The sequence below is a fragment of the Cupressus sempervirens genome, chromosome 3 (assembly GCF_028749045.1).
Source record: "Cupressus sempervirens isolate cs-2001-9-10 chromosome 3, ASM2874904v1, whole genome shotgun sequence".
Lineage (NCBI taxonomy): Eukaryota > Viridiplantae > Streptophyta > Pinopsida > Cupressales > Cupressaceae > Cupressus > Cupressus sempervirens.
Window position 1 is genome coordinate 969,458,883 of NC_143120.1, and position 23,967 is coordinate 969,482,849.

At 40.0% G+C, this 23,967-nt stretch overlaps 1 protein-coding gene across 1 annotated transcript in view; it reads left to right on the forward strand.

The window, feature by feature from the left end:
* The window catches only part of GEK1 (D-aminoacyl-tRNA deacylase), a 245,223-nt gene that overhangs the window by 118,684 nt on the left and 102,572 nt on the right, over positions 1 to 23,967 (forward strand). The gene's annotated exons all lie outside the window — the stretch shown is intronic.

A 23,967-nucleotide genomic window follows, 5' to 3' on the forward strand; every position in this document is an offset into this window, starting at 1 on the left:
CTCTATTTCAATCACAAAGTATCATCTTTGTTTCTATTAGTAGCATCCAATGATGTTTCATCACATAAAGATTCAAAGGCAGAGGTTTAAGTACATCATATTGAATTATAAATATGGCAATAGGAGATTCTTCAACACAATTGATATTCCGACATGACCTTCTCCACCATAACATAATATTTCGACACACAAGGCCACTGTTTCTTGTGCTGGCAATTTAAAACTTCTCAACCTAGTTCCAACGAGCTATGATACTGAGGTGACCAACATACTACACCAACAAAAATAACAACCTTAGTATATTTAAATGAATAATAATAATAATTCACACATCTTGCGAAAAAAAATTGAAGAAGCGTCAAAATCGAAATTTGACAACACGAGAGTGATCCTGATGAAGAAAGACGATGAATGAACCTAATGGGGTGACTTACTATAAATAGACACTCCCTCCAAGATTCTTGGAGCCCAACTGAGAAGCTCGAAATTAAAACTGAGAGTATCACTCAATGCCACTAACTCAACTAAGCTCATCGGAACCAACATTTTGACTTACTATAAATAGTAAGCCCCTCAAATGAAGCCAAAACACACCATAGGTTGTTGGAAAGCCTATAACCCCAAAATTGAGACCCTCAAATCCCACTGTCAGCTCACGAGGGTCACGATGGTGAACTGACCAACCCAATTGCTAGAACCTGCTAAAAATGGGGACATTATAGTCTCCAATCCCTAAGATTGCTTGTCCCCAAGCAATCTTAGAGAAAAATGAACATCACAATCCACCTGAATCCCAAGGGTAGAATTGCATACTAGCCCTGTTGTGTACAAGCAACCCTTGTAGCACCAACACCCAAGTAACTACTATCAATGACAAAATCATCTAGAAACTGACTACAGGCATTGATGGCAGTAACAACTCATTGGGACTCAATCTAATTGAAATACCAACTTTGTCAACATCTGAGTCCCTGTCAAATTGACACTCACACCCAACTGCACTATGAAGATGATAACGACCATAAGTACTTGAATCACTATCACCGACGCCAATCTCTCATAAACTATCCTAAGTGTGTAGATAATGCAAGTGATCTAACTTGCAGCTGTCGATCCCATCTTCAAAAGATGGTGTTAACGCATCCCATAATGGATGGTATGAAAATGGAGCCAACCCACACTGATGTGAAACCAAATGCTCTGCCTGTGGGTCATTAGAAAGGTGATGAGCACTCCTTATAGTGTAATGCTGATAAAAACTCTCAATCTCTGTCAAGGGCTCATCAGTATCAAATTGGGAATCAGGAGACGGCTCCAATCTTTGATTCCGAACTACTGGCTGGGCAAGATCCTGGGAAACACTCTCAAAAAACCCAACCACAAAATCCTTGTTGGGAAGCATTGCAACCAAGGTCTCTACAATCTTCCCCACCAATCATTGTATAGCACGAGAGCCTCAAGTAAGAGTACTGTCAGATACTATGTATGAATCCTCCCACAAATCTGAACTCTCAAGCAAATACTCCATGAATGACTCAATATAGTAGAAATTATAGGTGGAAGCATCAACCTGCTCCCCTGCAATCAACAATTGATTCCTTTGAAAACATGGCACAACAAGAATTACACTATAGTCCTCAATTGATGCTCTCACCTCTTCCATACCTACTACACCCATATACTAGGCAGATGTGCCGCCACATCATCATGCCCCTTATCCCCAATCATGTAAGCAAACTCACCACCAACCACAATATGCAACTGACAGGATACGTAGCTAGTGTAGATTGAACATGCTCCAACTTCATGATCACCTCATCTAGATGTGGCTGTGACTCATAGAGAGCCAACTGAGTACACTGAAGAGAGTCCAAAGTCACCTCAAGCTAATGGGTGAGCTTAAACACCTCTTTCTCTAACAATGTCTCATAATAGGTGCTACCCCACTCCAGAAGATAATCCCTGTCAGCAACTAACTGTGAATAATTATGCTTCAAGATTCTGACAGCCTTTTTGAAGCACATGAACCTCTGCTAGGGAAAGACTAATATCATTGTACTCATCTGACATAGGAGCACCCCAACCATATGTGGTTAACATCTGACGAATCGCATCAAAATGCTCAAAAGCTGAAGAGATGTCACCATCACCCAGCTTTAGCTAACTAGCCACATGATGCCTTCGTAACCCCTGCCTCCTATGCAAGCTTTCCGCCTCACTAACTACATTGTGATAGGAGACTGAATCTAAATTGGTCACCACATGTCTGCTATTGTCCTCGCACACAATTGCAACTAAGATACAACTACTTGGTACCTCCACCGACACCACCTCTGAAGAAGCAAAAGCCCACGCAGTTTCACTTGACTCTACTTCCCCCTCAACAGAAAGCCCTTGTAAATCCTGATCTTGGGACCCATCCAAACCTCCTCATAGTCATCACCTAATATTTGACAAGGGATAACATACCCAATGCAACTCATAACATCCTCAAATGGATCATCAGACGTGTCCATACTATTTACATCCACATCTCCTAATAAAGCCTCAATTGCTAACACCTGACTCTGTACACATGACTCTATGTCATGTTGTGAATCAACAATGCTAGAGCCTAAACCAACATCTGTTGACTCTGCTGTAACACTCAGATCACTAATATCATAGTTGGATAGCTCCATCCTCTCATCTATCCCACCCGAGAAAGGTGTTGATTCCTGCTCTGGAGCAACACTGGGACAATCGATATATAAATATCCAATAACAATCCCCTCCTCGAGAGAACTTGAATAATTTGTGGTAACTACTGCATAAATTGCCTTTGCACTAATTGCAACAACTCTGGAAGCCTCAACCTATTGAAGCTCGGTCCTGTTGTCCACCGAGAGCCATGACACATCCACATATCTCTGTGTAGAATGTCCATCATGAACATTGCAGATAGGACTAGTAGATGTTGTATTGAACACAGGTACATCTGCTTGCTAAATGCCAATGGGAAAGAACTAAAGCCTTCTTCCCTGCATACTCGATGTCGGTCTCCTAAAAGAGGAAACCATATACCTCGCTACCCTATCTACCATTGCCGGATCTAATAGTCTCTCCACCATCCTTTGTTGATGAAGCTTAAGTTTCTCCATTCTCAAGGCATTTATTTTCCTACTATCTTCCTCATTGCGCTGCCTGCTCCAAGAACTACTAGGCCTCCTATATCCGTCCATAGCTAGAAAAGGCGAGAGTGCCATTCACTCCAATTATAACAACAGATCTGAAATAATAATGAATTTCCTACCCCACAGGATGACAAGAAACCACTCTAATACCATTGTAATGAGCCAAGTACGACATGCCTTGAAACCCTCTAAAATGAAGACTAGTAGCAGCAAAAGACTTCTTCAACAAACAAATGTGAGTGCAGCTATGAAAACCCTGCTCCTAAAGTGCAGATAGAAACTTATGCCCAACAACAGATATAAATGGGCGCTCAACCAGCTCCAAATTAACTAGCACACAACTGCTTGCCAAAATTCAATTTCCCAACACCATAGTATCTCGCAACCACAGTGTATACAACAATGGAGATAAAGAACAATTCTCAGAAAACTAATTCACAATACCTCATCTATGAATTACTATGAACTTCTCAAGAACAAACCCTTATACTTCAGCACGGGCACATAATTCATCAAACTTAGAAACTCTTCACAGACAACAAAAGTCAATAATTAATTGGATGCTTTTCTTATCAAATGGGCTCATATTCATAATCTCTAAATGACACAAGTTTCCCAAATGAACTCCACTTCAGAAACTTCTTCAACACAACATTAAAGTATAATAAAGTGCCATTACAATATAATTTATTAATTGCTTTTGGCTCCCAAAAATGACCTTTTCGACCATAACATAATAGTCTAACACACAAGGCCACTATTTCTTGTGCTCACGATTTAAGACTTTTCAACCCGGTTCCAATGAGCTATGATATTGAGGTGACCAACATACTACACCAACAAAAATAACAACCTCAACATATCTAGATGAATAATAATAATAACTCACTTGTCTTGCAAAAACAACTGAAGAAGCATCATAATCAAAATTTGGCAACACCAGAGTGATCTTGATGAAGAAAGACAATGAATGAACTTGACGGGGTGACTTAATAGAAATAGATGCTCCCTCCAAGATTCTTGGAGTCCAAACCAAAAGCCCGAAATAAAAACTAAGAGCATCACTCAACTCCTTTAACTCATCTGAGCTCATCGGAACTAACAATTTGACTTACTACAAGTAGTATGTCCCTCAAACATAGCCAAAACACACCATAGGCTGCTAGAAAGCCTATTACCCCATAACTAAAACTCTCAAATCCCAGTGTTAGCTTACAAGGGTTGCGATGGCTAACTGACCAAGCCAACTGCAAGAACCTGGTAAAAATGGGGACATTACAGTCCTACTCAAGTTTAGACAAGTTAGGATAAATGGGATGAATGTATTTGGGAAGTGGTCATGCTTCCCAAACTTTCAGTCAAAGATGGTGAACTCCTTCAAGTGCCTTCCTATAAAACAACTAAAGAGATATGGGACATCTTGAAGCTTTATGAGACGTCCGAGAAGAGTCGTGCTTTCTTTTTGAAGAATTTGTTATTTTCAATCATGATGAATGAGAAGACAAATTTTTAAGCACATCTTACAAAAATTATGGACATACGTGACTAGTTAGAGGCTACTGGTTGCAAGACGGAGGAAGAAGATATGGTAGTGATCATGATGAAAATCCTGGCTCGATACTTCGAGCTCTTCATAGAGATGCTCAATGTCACGTCTACTAATGTTGCTTTGACATTCTTCGGTCTCTACAACAAGCTTCTATAGTAGGATAGATGGAAGCAACCATTTGGAACTCATGCCAGTTCCTCCTCTTTTGAATAGATGGCCTTCACAATTAGAGCCTTAGATAACAATAAAAGATAAGCCTTAGTCCACCCGGCAAAAAGGTTTAGGTGAACCTTGAGTCTCTTCCAAGAAGAAGAGTGTTCAGTACAATTTCTGTCACAAATTTGGTCAAATGAAGATAGATTGCAAGAAATGGTTGGCAACTGCACAATCTTTATAGGGAGGGTCTCAACAAAAGGCCCAAGCTGCTATGCATCTTGATCAGAAGGAGCCTAACTCCTATGTGTTCATGGCCACATGCCCATCATCTCATGGCAACTGCCCAACTTATTAGATGGATGTGAAGAGTGTTTTTCTTAATGGTGATTTGCAGGAAGAGGTTTACATAACATAACCTCTAGTTTTTCAGGCTGCATGTAAAGAATATCAGGCTTGCAAATTGGTGAAAGCTCTTTATTGCCACAAATAGACATACCCTAGCATGGTACATTAAGACTGATAAGTATTTGATTGATGAAGAGTTTCAACAAAGACTCTTTGATTCTAATCTATATGTCAAGCATGCTGGTTGTGAGATTCTTATTCTTGTCATCTATCTTGATGATCTAAACATTACTAGTAGTGCAACACATTTGATTGAGCGGGCTAAACATAATTTGTGCCAGACATTTGACATGACTGTTGTGGGACTTCCTTTTATTTTCTTGTTGTACAAGTTTGGCACACACATCATTTTTATTTGTCAGATAAAAGTATGTTGAAGGTTGTTGGATAAATTTTGTATGCAAAATTGCAAACTTGCATCTACACCTATGGAGAAAAGGCTGAAATTTTCAGCTAAATTAGATTCACTGGTGGAAAATGAGTCAAGATTCAGGCAACTAGTGGATAGCCTTATCTATCTCACTACAAGTAGACTTGACACCAACTATGTTGTGAGTTCCATTTCTCACTTCATGACAATCCATAAGGATGAAGATTAGCTTATCACGAAGCATGTGCTGTGATATGTGAAGGGTACTCTTGATTTTGGCATTCTATATGGCAGAAGTCAAGATACTTAACTCATTGGTTACACAGACTTAGATTGGGGCAGTTTTGTGGACGATTGGGAATCTACTTTTGGGTATGTTCTCAGCTTGCGCATAGGTGCAGTCATATAGACCAACAAAATGCACCGTGTAGTATCATTCTTCAATATTGAAGCTAAATATAGAGGAACAATTAAGGTGCTTGCAAGGCAGATTGGCTTAGATAGATGCTTGCTGACTTGCACTTGTGTAATGTTCCAACTAATTGTTGATAGCAAGTCGGACCGTCAATTGAACCCTAGGAGGAATGAAATGAAGAATTTCCAATAGCTTGAGTGTCTGTCGTGGCGTACTAGTTTAGAATTTACTATCCATACAGTGGTGGTAGAGTGTTGTATGGTGATGGCACCCAGACTGTACAGTGTGTCTGTGAAGGTAAGTCCGTATGGTAAGGTGAGAATAGGTGGTTCCATACGGAATGGAGTGGAGTGCGACGAGGTGGAGTGGAGCCCATATGGTATGCACAGTTAGAGGGAAAGATGTCGTATGGTAGTAGAATGTGTTTGTATGGTGATACAAGGTGTTTGAATAGGGGTCCCTACAAGTCATACAAAAGGATGGACTAAACAATTCGGGGGAAAGACTTAGTGAATCAATGTATTTTTCTATTAACCATAGAAAAAATATAAATAGTGAATGCACAAAATGTACGCCAAGCACAAGGATCCAAAGCAGGCTAAGTAAATTAATGAAATGTAACTTCTACCAAATACATAGAATGTATTCGGATATAGATAATTGCAATTTCAATCATAAATATACTCCAATAAAGATGTCGCTTTAGATGTATTAGATCCAAAGAAAAGTAGAACACAACGAAATTGGGTGAGGGTTAAATCCCACCAAAATCGGAAGCCAAATAGGGAAGATCTCTCACTTATGAAATGGCGAGCAATACTAAACTCCAATAGGAATTCACAGTACAAAGAAAATAATCCAAAATTACATACCTAAACAACTCAACCCCACGGACCTAAATACTACGTCGAGGGAGAAACTAAGTGTTGACAGAAGACACAACAAACTCCTACGAAATAATTAAAATAAAAATGGGTCTGAGATATGCTAAATCAATTGGTCCCTAAACAAAGGTTTTAATAATTTATTTATTTTGATGACAGCATTACTATCCTCCTATCTCAATGTTTGCTTGTTCTCAAGAAAATGCAACGTTGGATGTTGATAAGATAAGATAAGATTATTAATGTCCAACAAAAGACCACAAAGGGTCTATGGGACTGAGAGTTACAACCATGAAGCTGACAACAGCAAGAGCACCAAACAGTGTCTGAGAAAAGTCAAATAATAAACAAGAAAAGAGAGACAGGCCAAGGCAAAGACTAGGAGTCCTTCCTTGGCAAAAAGAAATCAGTCCTTCCTTGGCGTACCAGGACTGAGCCTCAATGATTGCGAGGACTTCATCCAAATGCTTCAAGTGTTCTTCCTATGTTTTACTGTAAATAAGGATGTAATCAAAGAACACCACCAAGAACTTATGCAATTGTTTGTTGAAGATGCATTTCATGTAGGACTGAAAAGTAGCTAGTGTGTTCGTCAATACAAATGGCATGACCAGGAACTCATAATGTCTGTAGTTACAATGGAAAGCTGTCTTTTCCACATCTTCCTTGTACATGCGGATTTGATGGTATCTAGAATGGAGATCTATTTTAGAGAAATAAATTGCACCATGCAACTCATCCACCAATTGATCGATCCGGAGAATAGGGTATCTATTTTTTATTGTCTTCTTGTTTAACACATGACGGTCCACACACGAGTAACGTCCCGCCCTTTTTCACCAACACCACTGATGATGCAAAAGGGCTATGTTGGGACAAATCCATCCCTTCTTGAGCAACTTCTGAATCATCTTCTCAATTTCATCTTTAAATTTTTAGGATGGAGGTATGACGCAGTGATAACCGATTTAGTGTTAGCTTACAATTCGTGCTCAAAACCATGATGGGGAGGTATGCTAGGAGGAATGTCTGCGAAAGCTTTATTATGTTGTACACAGAATAGTCCAATTGATGCATATGAAGTAAAACCTAAAACATATTATTCATACCACAATACCAGTAGGCGAGGAAATGATTTTTTATCAGTGTTACCCCAGCGCGGGGGTGCGGGGGGACGTCGGGACGAGTTTTGGGTGCGGGAAAAAAATAGCCTCAATTTGGGGACGGCAAGGGTGCGGCGGCGGGGGAGCGGAGGGGGGGTTCAAGGGAGGGGGGGAGGAGAGAGAGTGGGGGGAGGGGGTTGCATAGTATATATATAATATTATTAATATATATGATTGAAAATGCTAATTATGAAATGATACTTCAATATATTATATAACAATGTAACATTAACATATCAAATATAGTTGACTACAATGAATAGAGAAAATTAAAATGTGATTCACAAACCATAAGTTCAAACTTGAAACTTGAAATTTCATAACCATTACTATTACTAATGACCATTTGACAAATTAACTTAGTTCAAGATGCAAGATTCAAAATTAATTGTTCAAATATGATTTTATGAATATCATATATCATAAAGATGCTCATGATGACAATGAGCTGAATAGCATGAAATAGTGAAATAATAATAATGTATCATAGCCATATCAAAGTGAGTATAATCAACAAAATGACAAAATGCTAATAATGAGAATGGATGATTCTCAAGTGCTCTCTAATCATCCCTTATGCCAAAGTCCTCATCACTGGAACTACTAGACTCCTCCTGGGTAAGATCCTGATCCTCTAAAGGAAGACCAACTAGCCCTACATTGGCTTCTGCATCGGCATCCTCATCAATCTGAGCTGGATCCTCTGGCTCCACATCCCATTGCAGGGCTCTCCTTGTACTCGCGTGTCTTGCGATCTTTGAGCCGCAAGTGACCATGTACAGCAACCAGCTTCTCCGCTCTCTTAGAGGTAAGTCTATTCCTCTTAACAGAGTGAATGAAGCTATAGGTGGACCAATTCCTCTCTGCAGCTGAGGAGCTAGACACCTGAGATAACAAAGTTGAAAGTTACAATTTACAAGTTACAAACAAATGTTCATACAATTTGTAACAAATGATAAATGGTAAATCGATGATTAATAATTATTGAATCAATGAATCATAAATTAAAATCAGCACGGTAAAACTCTTCAAGTTAAGATTGTAAAGGGCTGGAATTAGTTATTAGTATTACAAACCTGAGAAAGCAGTCGAATGGCTAGTGAGGTGATCTTTAACTTTTGTGACCCATGACATTTCCACCACAAAATGGGATTCTTTTGTGCCATGGTTTTGAGATCCACCTTTGCAATATCCGAGTATCCTACAAGTTACAAGTTTTAAAGTTTACAACATAATATTAAAATTATAAATAACTTAAATAAAGTTATAACTTATAAGTAACAATTAATTATTAAAAGAACTTATAATTATAAAGAGTTTAGAGCACTGAATCAAGATTTAAGGATTACCTGAAAGACTAGCAAATTCGGACCACTCGGTACGGATCTCACTAGCAGTCTCAATATCATACATTTTGGCAATGCATCGAAAGAACCCATTCTTCACCTCATCATCCTAAAGTGGTGTGACTCTACCAGGCCTAGGTATGTACCACTTCGGGTTCAATGCATAGGCAGCCATGTGTAAAGGAGTGTTCAACTTCTCCCACCTGCGGTGAATGATAGGCTCAATGTGCTCCATATAGAATGCTAGAGTGGGGTCTCTCTCACGCACAATAGCCCTCATCTGCCCAAGCATGGAATCAATGCACTCATAAACCTCTCCAAGGCTAGGTGAATCTGCATCTCCATATCTAATCACCTGAAACACTGGAGTAATGATGGAGACTATGTATTTTGCATCACTCCAAAACTGATCACTCTTCACTGTCTCCTTTACCCTCTTCCCCTGCTCTGTTCTGGACTCAGGCCATCGATTCCATTCTTGTGTCATAACCATGAGTTGCAATGGCTCTTGCAACTCAATCATTCTCTCCAAGAGAATATAATATGATGCATACCTGGTCTCAACTGGTTTCAGGAATTGCTTCTTTGCGAAGCTCCTGAAAAGTGCATGTGATGTATGGTGATTGCAGATAAACATCTGCACCTCTCTCCCATCATTAACCACCTTTCTAATCCACTCTATTTTCCCCATGTCTTTGAGTGCATTGTTCATGGCATGCACACAACATGGAGTCTAACAAATATGCCTATAAGCTGCCTCAACAAGCCTCCCTGCAGCTTTGCACACATGTGCTGCATCTGTCACAACTTGGACCACATTTTGTGGTCCAACCTCCTCAATGGATTCCCTAAGCACATGAAACTGAAAATCAGCATCTTTACAATGCCCTGAACAATCAACTGCCTTCAAAAAATATGGGCCCTCCGTGCATGTAACCATAATGTTGATGAGTGGACGATGACTAATGTCCGTCCACCCATCCATGATAATGCTGCAACCTGAGTCCATCCAACATGCTTTCATCTGCTCCATCAAGATCCCAACCTTGTCATAGGCTCTATCCAACACTGTAGTCCTCAGCTTGTGGTCACCTGGTGGCACATATGATGGCTCTCCCTCATTCACTGCCATGGTAATCATCCTCACAAAATAGGGAGATCGAGCGACATGTGTAGAGATGCCATTGGCAAAGAAGAAATCACCAACAGCATCATCTAACCGGTCCCTTGCATGCATGTTAAATAAATGAGCAATGGGGTTACTATCAGTACCACTTGAAGTTGCTTTTCGTTTCCCCCTATTGCTGTCCCTAGCTGAACTGTGTGTAGGTGAGGAGAATGATGGTGTAGGTGACATAGTCCCTGCACTCTGATGCAAGATACGAGTAGATGTATCTCGCTGCCCCTGTAACTGCTTTATATGCTGTACCTGTTGCCTAGCAGACAAAGATCTAGGCACTGGAACAACACTATCATCAGGAATGCCCCATAGTTTATTTACTTCAATTCTGTATCTGACATTCTCAGGATTTGATAAGAACATGCATGGGTTCACACCATAGCCACTCCAAAAAAGGAGGTGTGAATTAACTCTTGTAATGCTGCCAAACCATTCTGCTCCACATATATTGCACTTCCATTTGCGTGTGCCACCCCCTGAAGGTGTAGGGCGTGTAATTTTTGTAGCAAATTGTTTAAGAGGGGACTTTGGGTCATAAGGACCCCTAGCATACTTCCTCAAAATCTCTGAAGGGCAATCAGTAGAAGGCACCCTTGGTGCAACATAAGGAGGCTCTTCCGCAGGCTCAGATTGACCACCTACATCAGCCCCATGATCACTTCCTTCAGGCTCAAGTTCAGGCTCATAATCAGATGCACTTGGCTCATTAATTTCCATGTCTTCTGCACTTTGACTGGATCTAGAAGCCATTTATAAAACTGCATTTCACAAAATGAAAGTAAAATTATAAAAATGATCATGATACATTTCAGCCCAAGTAAAAATAATTTAAAACTTAAAACTTTACTATTTAATTTTAGCATTTACTATTTAAAAATTTAAAGTATTAAAAAATAAAACTAAATAGTAAAATACTAAAAGAAAATATTAAATAAAAATATGGCAATATGGCATATGCTGAAACGTTTTACTAAGTAAGTTACTCTCAAGTTTCAAGTTTTATTTTTTATTCTTGAATCTTGTTAATAGTTGAATCTTCTTAGTTCTATGATTTTTTATTTTATTATTTAATATTTATATTAATTTTTAGTTTTTAAATTTTTTCATTGTTCTTAAAATAAAAATATGGCAATATGGCATATGCTGAAATGTATTTTACTAAATACATTTCAGCATATGCCATATTGCCATATTTTTATTTTAAGAACAATGAAAAAAACTAAAAATTAATATAAATAATAAAATAAAAAATTATAGAACTAAGAAGATTCAACTATCAACAAGATTCAAGAATGAAATTTGAAACTTGAAAGTAACTTAGTAAAACTAAATACTAAATACTAAATTTAAAAATTATAAATTGATTTTTAAAACCAAAAAAACAAAGTAAAACAAAAAAAACCCTACCTTGAAGGCTCGAACTTGAGGAGACACTTGCCAAATCAAACTTTCTTGCTCCTCTTGCTCTTCTTGATTTTGCAATCCCTTGCAAAACCACCCACTAATCTCTCACAAGCTCCTCCAAACACTCTTTCTCACTTAGCTCCTTGCTGCTCCAAAATGGTGAAATGAAATGATGAAATGAATAAGAGATCTATTGGTCTTATTAAGCTTTCAAATAGACTACATGGGACCCACACCAAATTAGGGTTAGCATACTTCAAAAACAAAAACAAAAAAAAAAGCAAAAAGTATTGTTTTTTATTTAAAATTGGGCCTCTTCTCGACGCACCCTGCGCGCACTCGGGAAGCACCCCGCGAGCACCCGTGGCGCACCCTCGCACCCGGGGAGTACCCAAGCACCCGGTGCTTGACCGGTGCGGCGGGGGTGCGGCAGCGAAAAAGCCGCGGGCGGGGGTGCTTGGGTTACAATGTTTTTTATTAATACCAAAAGCCAACATGAGTACGTTACCAATGTTCCAAGTATTTATAGACAGGTCAGTTCGTTGGAAACCAACTGACGCATTTCCTCACCACCTAACTACCCAACCTGACTAGCTTTAACAAGTACTAAACATAACAAGTACTTTATTCCGACTACATCTATCCCCCCCAAAAAAGAAGTCATCTTCTAGACGACTTTAGAACATGAAACAAAAACAACTGTAATTTCAAGAAGAAGGATGGGAGGACATCCCTATGCTAGGAGTTCCCCTTAGCTGTTGCAAGGCTCACTCCGTTGTCTTATGCTTTGTCCGAATGCCCTATAATACTCGTAGCGCGTCCATCTTTTTAGCTTCTGCCGCGGCAACCTTGCTTTCCAATTCAGCTATTTCTTTGTTCCAGGCTTCCTGCATAGCAACTTTTTCCATTGCCCATTGTTGTTAAAGACTGTTTCTTTCTAGCCCTTAAACTTTAGCTAGGTTTTCTCCTTCAGAAGTTTCAAAAAGGTTCCCCAAAAGGCAACCTCCATTGCTGTCAACACTTCTAGGAGAGGCAATGGTACTTGTCCCACGGGAATGATAGAGCTACCCATCCATGTGATAGCCTTGTCTTCTGCTGAATAGCCACCTTGTTCCCATAGTTTCCAATTTGTGTGGCAATTAGTTTGCATAAAGGCAGCCAACACCTCTGCTGTAGTGATGATGGTCTCCAAATTTTGAGCCCTGGCCTGCTGCATGATCCTCCTAGTAGAATGCTCCATGGCATGAAGCTCAGTGAGGAATAGTTCGGCCTTGGCTGCAAAAGATGTTGTCTGGTGATTCTCCGCGCTCACTTTGTATCTCAACTTGCTCCTCGGCAGCTGCCGCTAGGGGTGAAGACATCATGCCTTCCTCTTTGAGTAGCCTATCCGCTTCCTCCAGGACTATGTTTGTCGTGGCCCCATCGGTACCAGCTAATGTCGTCATGCTACCCTGGGTGAATTTTCCCAATTTTCTTCTCCTACTACTGACTGTACCACAAGAGCAACCAAATGGACTACTTCTGGATCCCGGGGTGTTTGTACGCTTACTTTATGAGCACATTTTTGTTGGCACCTCCAACCTATGACTTTAGTATGGGAGGGTTGTTCCAAAAAGATAAGTGGCACCACCTTCGGAACTGAGACTCTGGAAGCCCCCCATGTCGGGATCTGTTGCTTGCCACCTGTTCCTTGACTTCTGCTTGATTTGGCTTGGAAGTATTTGCTGCCTCAATCCTGTCGGGATCACTAGGTGGTTTTTGGTAAAGTTTTGGAGGTTCTGCTACCCCTGCTGGAAGTGGTCCTTTTGTAGGTGGTAAAAACGCCACTGCCTGTAGAGTCCCCTGGAGATGACTGAGACGGATCTCTGCCTCCTGTGATTCGGAGGAGGATGAATCCATATCGCTGCCTTCTTCTAAATTTTCATCATTCTCTTCCTCTTCTGCTTCTTTAATCACTACTGTTTGTTTTGGTTTCTTTTTCTTGTGTTCACCATCATTATGAGAGCCTACATCCAAGGTATCCAAATGGAACCAGTAGATCATAGTTGGTTTATATGGTTCTACTCTACTAGCCAATACCAATGTTCCCCGGTGTTCGCTGCTCACCTGTGTGTGTATTACCTCTAAGAACAAGGCCACTATATGATGAGGCATTTAAAAGGCTTTATGTTTCAACTCCATAAATTCTTGAAGTTTATCGGAAAGAAATTTAGCCCAATTATATATTTGCCCTTTGTACAATCCATCCATTGTAAGTAACATCCATAGGGCAATGTCAGATGTGCGGTCGCCCGCAATGAGCTTGCTTTTAACTAGATCTAACACGCAGCGCCATTCCTCATTTGTGATAAAAAAGTTCTTCAAACTCGGACTGTTGTTCAGGATTCCTTCCCATTCCATACTTGTAAGGTCCTTCCAGCACATTACTTGCAGCCATTTTTTCTTGTTTGCTACTGCCATAAAAAAAAATTCCACTTCTTGCCCTCTGTTAGGAATATCAAAAACCTTACTTATTTCTTTTGCTGCATAAGAAATTGTCACCTATTGCTAGAAATGTTGTATTACAAATTTATGACCTGATTTCTCATACCCTGTGATTAAATTCCGTAATACAGACTCAAACTCTTTTAATTCAAAAATCAACATAAAAATGATTTTATCTACCTCTGTTGTACATAATGCTTTCTTCAGTGGATGGTCTGCCTCTGCTTTTTCCCACCAAGTCTTGCATTCACTTCCCATCACACTTTCAAATGTAATATTTTCAGCAGTGGTGGTATTTTTTGTGCCACTTTCCCTTTACTTGTCGTCATCTTCCTTACCTCCTTTGCTTGCAATGCAATAGATTTCTTCTTTTTGGAATTGATAATGTTTCCCTTGTTGGGATTTCCAATGCTTAGTTTCACCATTGTGTGTTGCTATGTTAGCGCCTAGGTCTTTTTAACTGGTTGTAAATGCCACCTGTACCAACTGTAATATAACTGTTTGCCACAAAGCTGCTATACAACCTGTTGCTCTAGTATGGATTCTTTGAGTATGAAAATCTGTAGTACAGGAATCTGAAGTACTAGTACGGAATTATGCTGTACACCAGGCTGAAAGTGATGTCTCCGTACGGGGATCTAAAGTAATAGTACATAATTATGTTGTATGCCAGGACGCTGAAAGTGATGTCTCCGTACAATTTTCTTTCTCCCAATGAGCTACCGTATGGAATAATGCCACAAGATGGAATGACTTGGCTGTACGAGGGGTAGGGTAAGATGTTGTCGTACGGAATTATTGGGCCGTATGAGGGGCAATTGCCGTACGTGAGGACCTTGGCGTACAGAAGTTTTCTTTGCACAACCCTGCTGTACAGGATGGTTTCATATGGAATTCTACTATACTTGGTGCTTCTGTAAGGAAATCTGTTCTAAAATCTATCGTACTTGATGCTTTTGTACAAAAATCTGCCGTACCCCTTCACTGCTTCTGTGCTTCCGTACGGAAATTTTTTGTACCCCTTCATTGCTTTTCTCCTGTAGTACGAGCATCTTCATAGTTGTTACTTTCTCCACTTGTGCTCTCTCCATTGTTATGGCAAGTATGTTCTGAACTTCCTCTTTATATAGGCCTTGTTTAAATTGTTCTCCTTCAATACTCATGCTCCTTGTTTTGCGTACTTCTTCTTTTTCCTTTTTGTGTACTTATAATATGGTTGCTTGCTAACTCATTCCTATCTTTATACGCTTTTAACTTAGACCCATTTATTAATTCTTTGATAGGTTTGTTATCCAAAGTAGATAACCTTATTGCTCCATTCTCCCTCATGTCTGATATTTTAAATGGTCCTAGCCATCGGACTTTAAATTTTCATTTTTTCCATTATATCTAAGTACTAGTTGTCCTGGTTTGAAATCTATTTTCTTCAAATGTCTATCATGCCAAAAAAAATCGTCTTTTCTGGGCCACTTCAGTACTCCATTGAGCAAATGGCCTTCTTTCATCTAGTTTGAGTAAAGTACATAGTCGCTCCTTGAGGCTCTCTTCATCCCCCAACCTGTTTTTGACTGCCATCTGTAAGCTTGGTACAACATGTTCCATTGGCACCATAGCCTCCTGTCCGTACATGAGGTAAAAGGGGGTATGTCCAATAATAGCCTTATATGTAGTTCTGTACGCCCAGACTACTGCTGGGATTTGTTCTTCCCAATCCTGCCCTTCGACTCCACAAGTTTTATATAGAATTGCCACTATTACTTTGTTGGTAGCCTCTACTTGGCCATTTGCTCTTGGATAATGAGGACTGGATAAATAATGAAAATTTTTGTATTCACTTGTCATCCTCCTGATGGTATGATTAACGAAATGTACTCCTCGGTCACTTGTTAGCTGGAGTGGGATCCTGAATCTGGTGACCACTTGTTCATACAAAAGTTTGGCTGTGCTGAGAGCAATATTGTCTGGAAGAGCCCGTACTTTGGCCCATTTCGTTAAGTACTTTGTTGCCACCACTATGTACTTGCATTGATGACTTTTGCTTACCGGTAAGGGTCCCACAAAATCTATTCCCCATCATTCAAATAATTCTTGCAGTTTGGACGGAAATAATGGGATGAAGTCTCTTTTGAGTGGCCTTCCTACTCTTTGACAAGTGTGACAACTCAATACCTATTCCCTCGCATCTGCGAACAATGTCGGCCACCATAATCCTCCCAAAAGTACCTTTCTTGCGATAGCATCTAGCCCCATATGACCTCCCACCAGTCCTTCATGGCCCTCGCTCAGGACCCCTGGAATTTCCTCCTCCATTAAACATCTCAGTATTCCTTTCGGTCCCATTTTGTATAACAACCCTTCAATCAGTTGGAATGTGCTACTTCTTAAGGCAATTTTTCTCCTTTCTGCTATAGGCATTTCCTTGGGAAAGGTTGCTGTTGATAAGTAGTGTCCAATTTTTTCGTACCATTGAGGTAATACTGCAATCTGAAATAGGTGTGCATCTGGAAAATCCTCACACACCCCACTACCTGAAGCTTCCCTGAACTTAATCCTTGACAACTAATCAGCAATCACATGAGATTTTCCCGGCCTTACTATAATTTTAAATCTAAATTCTTGCAGTAGCATTAGCCATCTACTTACTCTCCCTTGGATCACCGGTTTATTCACTAAATACATTAGTGCTTGGTGGTCAACAAAAAATGTAAAGGGTGTAGCTAGTAAGTAATTTCTGAATTTCTGCACTGCATACACCATACCTAATGCTTCCCTCTCCGTGGTACTGTAGTTACGCTTTGCTTTAGATAGGAGCCTGCTTGCAAAATACACAGGATGGTCCAGCCCTTCCTTCCATGTTTGTGCCAAAGTGGCACCTATTGCATAATTGGAGGCGTCTACATGGACTTGAAATTCTTTGTCCCAGTCGGGATATATGAGAATAGGGGCCCCCACTAATCTTTTCTTCAGTTCTTGGAAGGCCTCCTCGTGCTCTTCCTTCCACTCAAACTGCTCGTCTTTCCTAGTTAATCTTTCTAACGGCATTGATACTTCGGCAAATCCTTTTATAAATCTTTTATAGTACCCTACATGACCTAGAAATGACTTCATACCTGTTACATTGGATGGCGCTTCCATTTCTAAAATTACCTTGATCTTATCAGGATCTTTCTTTAATCCTTCTTTGCACACAATATGGCCAAGCAATCTCCCATGGGGAACCATGAACCTGCATTTTTTTGGATTGAGAGCTAATCTTGCTCTTCAACATTTCTCCATGCATTCTCCCAGAATTTTGAGGTGTTGCTCCTGCCCACTGTAAACTGACTAGTCATCTAGGAATACTTTAAAATTTCCCACAGACATTCCATCAAAGACATGTAGTATTATCCTTTGGAACGTGGTTGTTGCATTGCATAGATCAAAGGGCATCCTATTGTAGGCATATACCTCGCCTTCAACCACGAATATAGTTTGTAGCTTATCTTCTTCCGCAATGCTAATTTGATTATATCCTGAAAATCTGTCCATGAAAGAATATATCTCATGAACAGCTACCTCCTCCAAAATGCTATCCATAAACAGAATGGGAAATGGGTCTTTTATCATTACCGTGTTCAAACATCTGAAATCTACACATCCGAATTTGAGCGCCATCCTTCTTGAGTGATATGACTATAGGAGATACCCATTCACTTGTTTATACTTTGAATATTATCCCTGCTTCTAACATCTTTGTGATCTCTTCCCCAACCTTTTTTGCATAGTTTTTATTCATTCTATAAGGTCTTTTCCGTACTGGTCTTGCTCCAAGTACCAATGGGATCTGATGGACACATAGTTCTGGAGGTACTCCCTTCAAATCTTTGTACGTCCAGGCAAAAACATCCTTATACTCCAAGAAGATTCTAAGGGCTGCTATTTTCAATATTATGTCCTAATTATCTCCTATCCATATTTCCTTGGGTTGGTCTCCGTCTCTAAGGTTCAAAGCCTGGAGCTCGGCCTCTTCGTATTCCACCTTCTGTTCAAAAACATGTGGAGGTATCTTGCCGAGGTTTGTCGTCCCTTCCTTATACTCTGTGTATTCTTCGGGGTATTGTTCCTCCAATTTAGATTCTCTTACCTCTAGCATATTACATTCTGTATGGAAAACTTCATAGTCTCCCATCTACCAATGAAATAATCCATTAAGGAAACTTGTGTCGTCTTCTAAGCATTCCCCTAATCTTAGTATTCCTTCCTCATCTAGTTCTATTCCTCCATAGGCTTCTTCTTTGGAGTCGAAAGTCAAGTCCTCACTTACTGACTAGTCTTTGAGGTCTATGATGTACTTTCTTCCTTTTGACTCAATCGATAGAGTGTTCTGTTTCCAGTTATGGGTAGCTTTTGCTGCAACCAGCCATCTGCTCCCTAATAGAGCATCGTATCCTTTCTTCTCTAAAGTGATAACCATGAAATCAATAAGGAAATATTGCGTACTAACTATGACTTTTTGTATCATTAGCGTCCCTATACTCTTGATTTCATGTTGGTCCGCTCCCACTTGTTGAAATGTCGGAGGCCAGAGTGTAGGTTTCCCTATTTCCTTCCATGCTTCCTCTGATAAGACATTTACACTGGAACCTCCATCCACAATAGTATTTGAGAGTTTACACCCTAGTATCTCCATCTCTACTATGGCAGGGGTCCTCCCCCATCCCTATCGTGAATAATGTATTGTCTTCTGTGCATACTTCTCCCTCCTTTTCTTTCTTTGGGGTTACCCCTTTCGGGTTTACCCCCTATGTTAGTGCTACCTGCAGTTGGGGTAGTGTTTCTAATAGATCACCTATTTTCATTGGAATAGCAATTTCCAGGACTTGTCGCACAATCTTCGTTACACCTCTATTTGAAACAGGCTTCTCCGGCTTTACCTTTCCTTCCTCTCTCATGCTATCCTGAATGTGTTTCTTCATTTCTTGAAATCTTTCGATTTCTGTAGTAGCATCCGGATAGGTTAACTTTTTAGCTTGCATCCTAGAGACTGCAAGAATCTTGCCTTCTGGATCATCAACGTCTAGCATATTTACTCCCTTTTGTCTCGGGCAAGTTGCATCCTCATGGTTGCCTAGCCCACACCATTTAGAGAGCATCCCTTTATTTTGTCCTTCGCTTTGACAATCTCAGGCAAAGTGTCCCCATTCATTACATCTCCTACATTGAATCATTGGCCTACCCTTAGAATCATACTGGAGTGGTCATCACAGTGTGTTGTTGCTATTATTGTTACTATTATTGTTGCTTCCTCTCCTGTTGTTTCTATATCCCCCTAGGGGGGCTTCTGTATTTGTGTTCTTTGGTGGAGTGGAAGGAGGTGTAGATTGCCCCCCTTGGGTCAAGAATACTTGGGCACTCCTTGTTTTCAAATTATAGGGGCAATCTTTAATTTCGTGCCCCAATACCTGACAGATCTCACAAAATGCTTTCTTTGGGCACGCTCCCTTAGTATGGCCTTCTTTTTCACACTTCGTACACCAAAGTTCTCTCCCTTATTTCTTTTCTTCCTTGCTCCCTACCACCTCTTTCATCAACCGCCTCAAGTCTTTCCTAAGGGCTTGAATGGTTTTAGATTCTTCTACGCTCTCCTCTGAGCTTTCACTTGAACTTCCATGCCTTCTTGTCTTGGAGGTTTTACTCTTGCTTTCTATGTCCATGGCATGGGTACATGCATCTGCAAAAGTGGATGGTGGGACTATCTTCATCTTTCTCCTGAGAGGTGGTGTTAATCCTTCGATGAACCATCATTTTTTTAATCCATCTGCTGGCTTGTTATCTAGTTTTCCTATCAGCTCTTTCATTCTTCTGCTATAGGCATTGGCAGATTCACTCTTCCCTTGTCTTGTGTTATAGATCTCCGTTACTATTTCATCGTCATCTCTCAGGAGTCTGAATTCTTCCTCGAAGGCTGTGCGGATGTTATTCCATGTGTTTTTCTTTCCTGCCTCCAAGTCTGTATACCAATCAATGGCAATACCCCTTAATGTGACCGGAAAGGCTTTTAGCCATTCTGTCGTGTCATTTTGTCCATTCGCCTACCATATTGTTATACATGTTTTACAATGGCGAGCAGGGTCCTCCGAGCCATCCCCTGTGAACCTTGGTAGTTTTTGTTTGTCTATTGCCATTATTTGAACACCTCCCAGTGGAATGCGTCCCAATGGAACACTTCCTCCCGGTTGGAAGTTCGTTCTCGAGGAGGAACTACTGAAAGTATCCCCTTCTTCTTGACTTCGCTCTTGTCGGAAGTCTCTTTCTATCGGTGTCTCTGGGTTTTTGTATCCCAACTTCCTTGTTGGTGTCTCAAAGATAGGTTTGCTATACCTTCAATTGTATTCTCAATCAATCCTTCCTGGATTCTCGTAGAATCCCCTTGTCCTCCTTTCCAATTACGACGCCTCTCCTGCTGCTGCTCGAGACGTAGTATCCTCAAGGAAACTTCTTCCTCAATTTCTTCTCCTTGTGCCCGCCTGGGATATATATTAGGAATCAGGGGCATGGATTGTTTTATGTTTGTTTCCCTTTTTAGAATTTTCACGTTCTTCGTGCTCCCTTGTCTTCCTCTCCACAAATTGTTGTAGTACTTGTCTCCTTTCCCTTTGTGTCTCTGCTCTTTCCTCTTCCCTTCGTAACAAATTTCGTGCTAACAGGCGAGGGATCTCTCCCAGGAGATCATACACTGCTGGTGGCACTGCAAGTTCATTGCATACCGTACCCTTAGGGACCGTTCTCTCACAGGCTTCCCTTTGTACCATCTGGAAGTTTTCCATGGATAGCCTTTCTCAAAACCGAATCGTCATCGTGACCATTTTGTTTGCCAAATATTTTATTTGCAACTAGTTTCTGGGGAGTTTCTTCCATAAGTTGTTGAGTGTCGTTGATTTGTGCTTGATTCCTTGAAAGATCCCTATATAGCGCAATGACTTCAGCAGGAGTGGGCCCTTGTGAGTTTGTCATTCTATCAACCGAGTGAGATCTCCTTCATTTCCGACTATAAACTTTGATCACTGCCTCCAAGCTGGCAAGATCACTTGCTTTGATACCATTGTAATGTTCAAACTTAGTGTTGACAACAAGTCGAACCGTCAGTTCAACTTTAGGTGGAATGAAATGAAAAATTTCCAATACCCTGAGTGTTTGTCGTGGCGCACGGTAACAGTTCATAATTTACTGTCTGTACAATAGTTGTAGAGTGTTGTATGGTGATGGTACAGTGTTGTACAATGATGGCATTTAGTTTGTATGGTGTCTCTGTGAAGTTAAGCCCGTATGGTAAGGAGAGAGCAAGTAGTACCATATGGAATGGAGTGGAGTAAGACGAGGTGATGGAGTAGGGTTCATATGGTATGCACAATTAGAGGGAAAGATGTATAGTAGCAAAATGTGTTTGTATAGTGATACAAGGTATTTGAATAGGAGTCCCTACAGGTCATATGATAGGATGGATTGAGCAATTTAGGGGAAAGGTTCAGTGAATCAATGTATTTGTCTATTAACCATGAAAAAAAAAATATAAATAGAGAATGCATAGAATGTATGCCAAGCACTAGGACGCAAAACAGGCTAAGTAAATGAATGGAATGTAACTTTTGCCAAATACACAGAATGTATCCAGACATAGATAATCGCAATTTCAATCACAAATATACTCCAACAAAGATGGCACTCCAAATGTTTTAGATCTAATGAAAAGTAGAAAACAACGAAATAGGGTGAGGGTTGAATCCTACTGAAACCGGAAGCCAAATAGGGAAGATCTCTCACTTCCTAAATGACGAACAATACTGAACTCCAACAGGAATTTGTAGTACAAAGAAAACAATCCAAAATCACATACCTAAACAACCCAACCCCACGGACATAAATACCTCGTTGGGGAAGAAGCTAAGTGCTGACAGAAGAGAGGACAAACTCCTATGGAATTATTAAAATAATAATTGGTCTAAGATATGCTAAATCAATCGGCCCCCAAACAAAGGTTTTAATAATTTATTTATTTTATGATGGGAACATGTAATAACCCTCCTCAAATCTGCCCTCAAAAATGCTGATGAAAGCTCAAGGAATTTCATCGAACAATTCACATGCAAGGGACGTTTGACTGATATAGTATTTCAGCTAGCTTCAAATGACCTTTTTACAATTTGCATCAATGAAAATCTTGTGCTAGAAGACTACAATGGACTACACAAATGACCTAACATGAGTGTGCTACTAAATTTGACAATATTCAGTGCATATATATGATCTAAGCATGAGAAATGAACACCTACAGCCAACTGGGATTTCTACAAACAGTTGGTATGCAAACTAACTAGCTGATAAATAATGATATTAAATTACTTAAATGACACCAGCAACTATTATCTTCTTAATTGCAATGAAAATTACAATGCTCATGAAATATGGCCAAGACTTTGGCATTTACATGGATTACAAAATGATAATGCTGGTATAATGCACACTTATAGCTGAAAGCTTATAACACCCAAAAAACAATACTAACAAAGAACCTGGTTGTAGATGGCTGAAATAATTTCCTTCTATGCTGCCCCTTCTGCTTTGCTTTTTTCGAACTGCTTTTTCGGCCTCCTTTTTCGTACTCGCTTTTTCAGCTTGCTTTTTCGGTTCCGCTTTTTGAACTGCTTTTACAGATTGCTTTTTCCGCCTGCTTTTTCGGTTCCGCTTTTTTCGGGCTGCTTTTTCGTATCTACTTTTTTCAGACTACTTCCATGTTGAATCTCAAGACCATATCTTTCAATGGCGTCAAGATTTCCAGCTTGAAGGGATTTCGTCCTTCAAACTATTGAGATATAAGCTCCAGAAAATTCTCCAATTTCTTTGATATTTCCAAGCCTGAATAAATGAGAGCTATCCTCTTTCTTTTAATCCCTTCCTCACTTGCTCCACGCTTCCGTCTTTCCAATGTGGGATAATACATGACTTTTAATATTACTTCTTTTTTTCATTTTACAAAGTCCATGTATGTACTCAAAAGGGGGACTCTTGATTTTTATAAAGTGACTTTATGAAACATTATAATATTTAATTTAAATAGTCACTTTACCGTTGTAACTTCAAACATTAAAATAATATACCAAATAAACTCGAAATCCCACATATAATAGCTCATTAGAAAGAGCCCAACAAAACGCATCTCATCCTGTCACTGAAAATTGAAGGCACTGCATCCCCCTATTGGCTTACTAAAAATAGTAAGTCTTCCTGACAACCCAACAAACGAACTCCATTTGGCCTGTAATTAAATTTGACTAGGCCAAATAACCTCAGGATCTCTTTTGAAGTCCTGGTTAGCCCTCGGGACCATACAAGAATGGGCTAATGACAACATACCTCCAAACTGGCTAAGTGGGGGACATTACAGTCCGCCCCTCTTGAGAT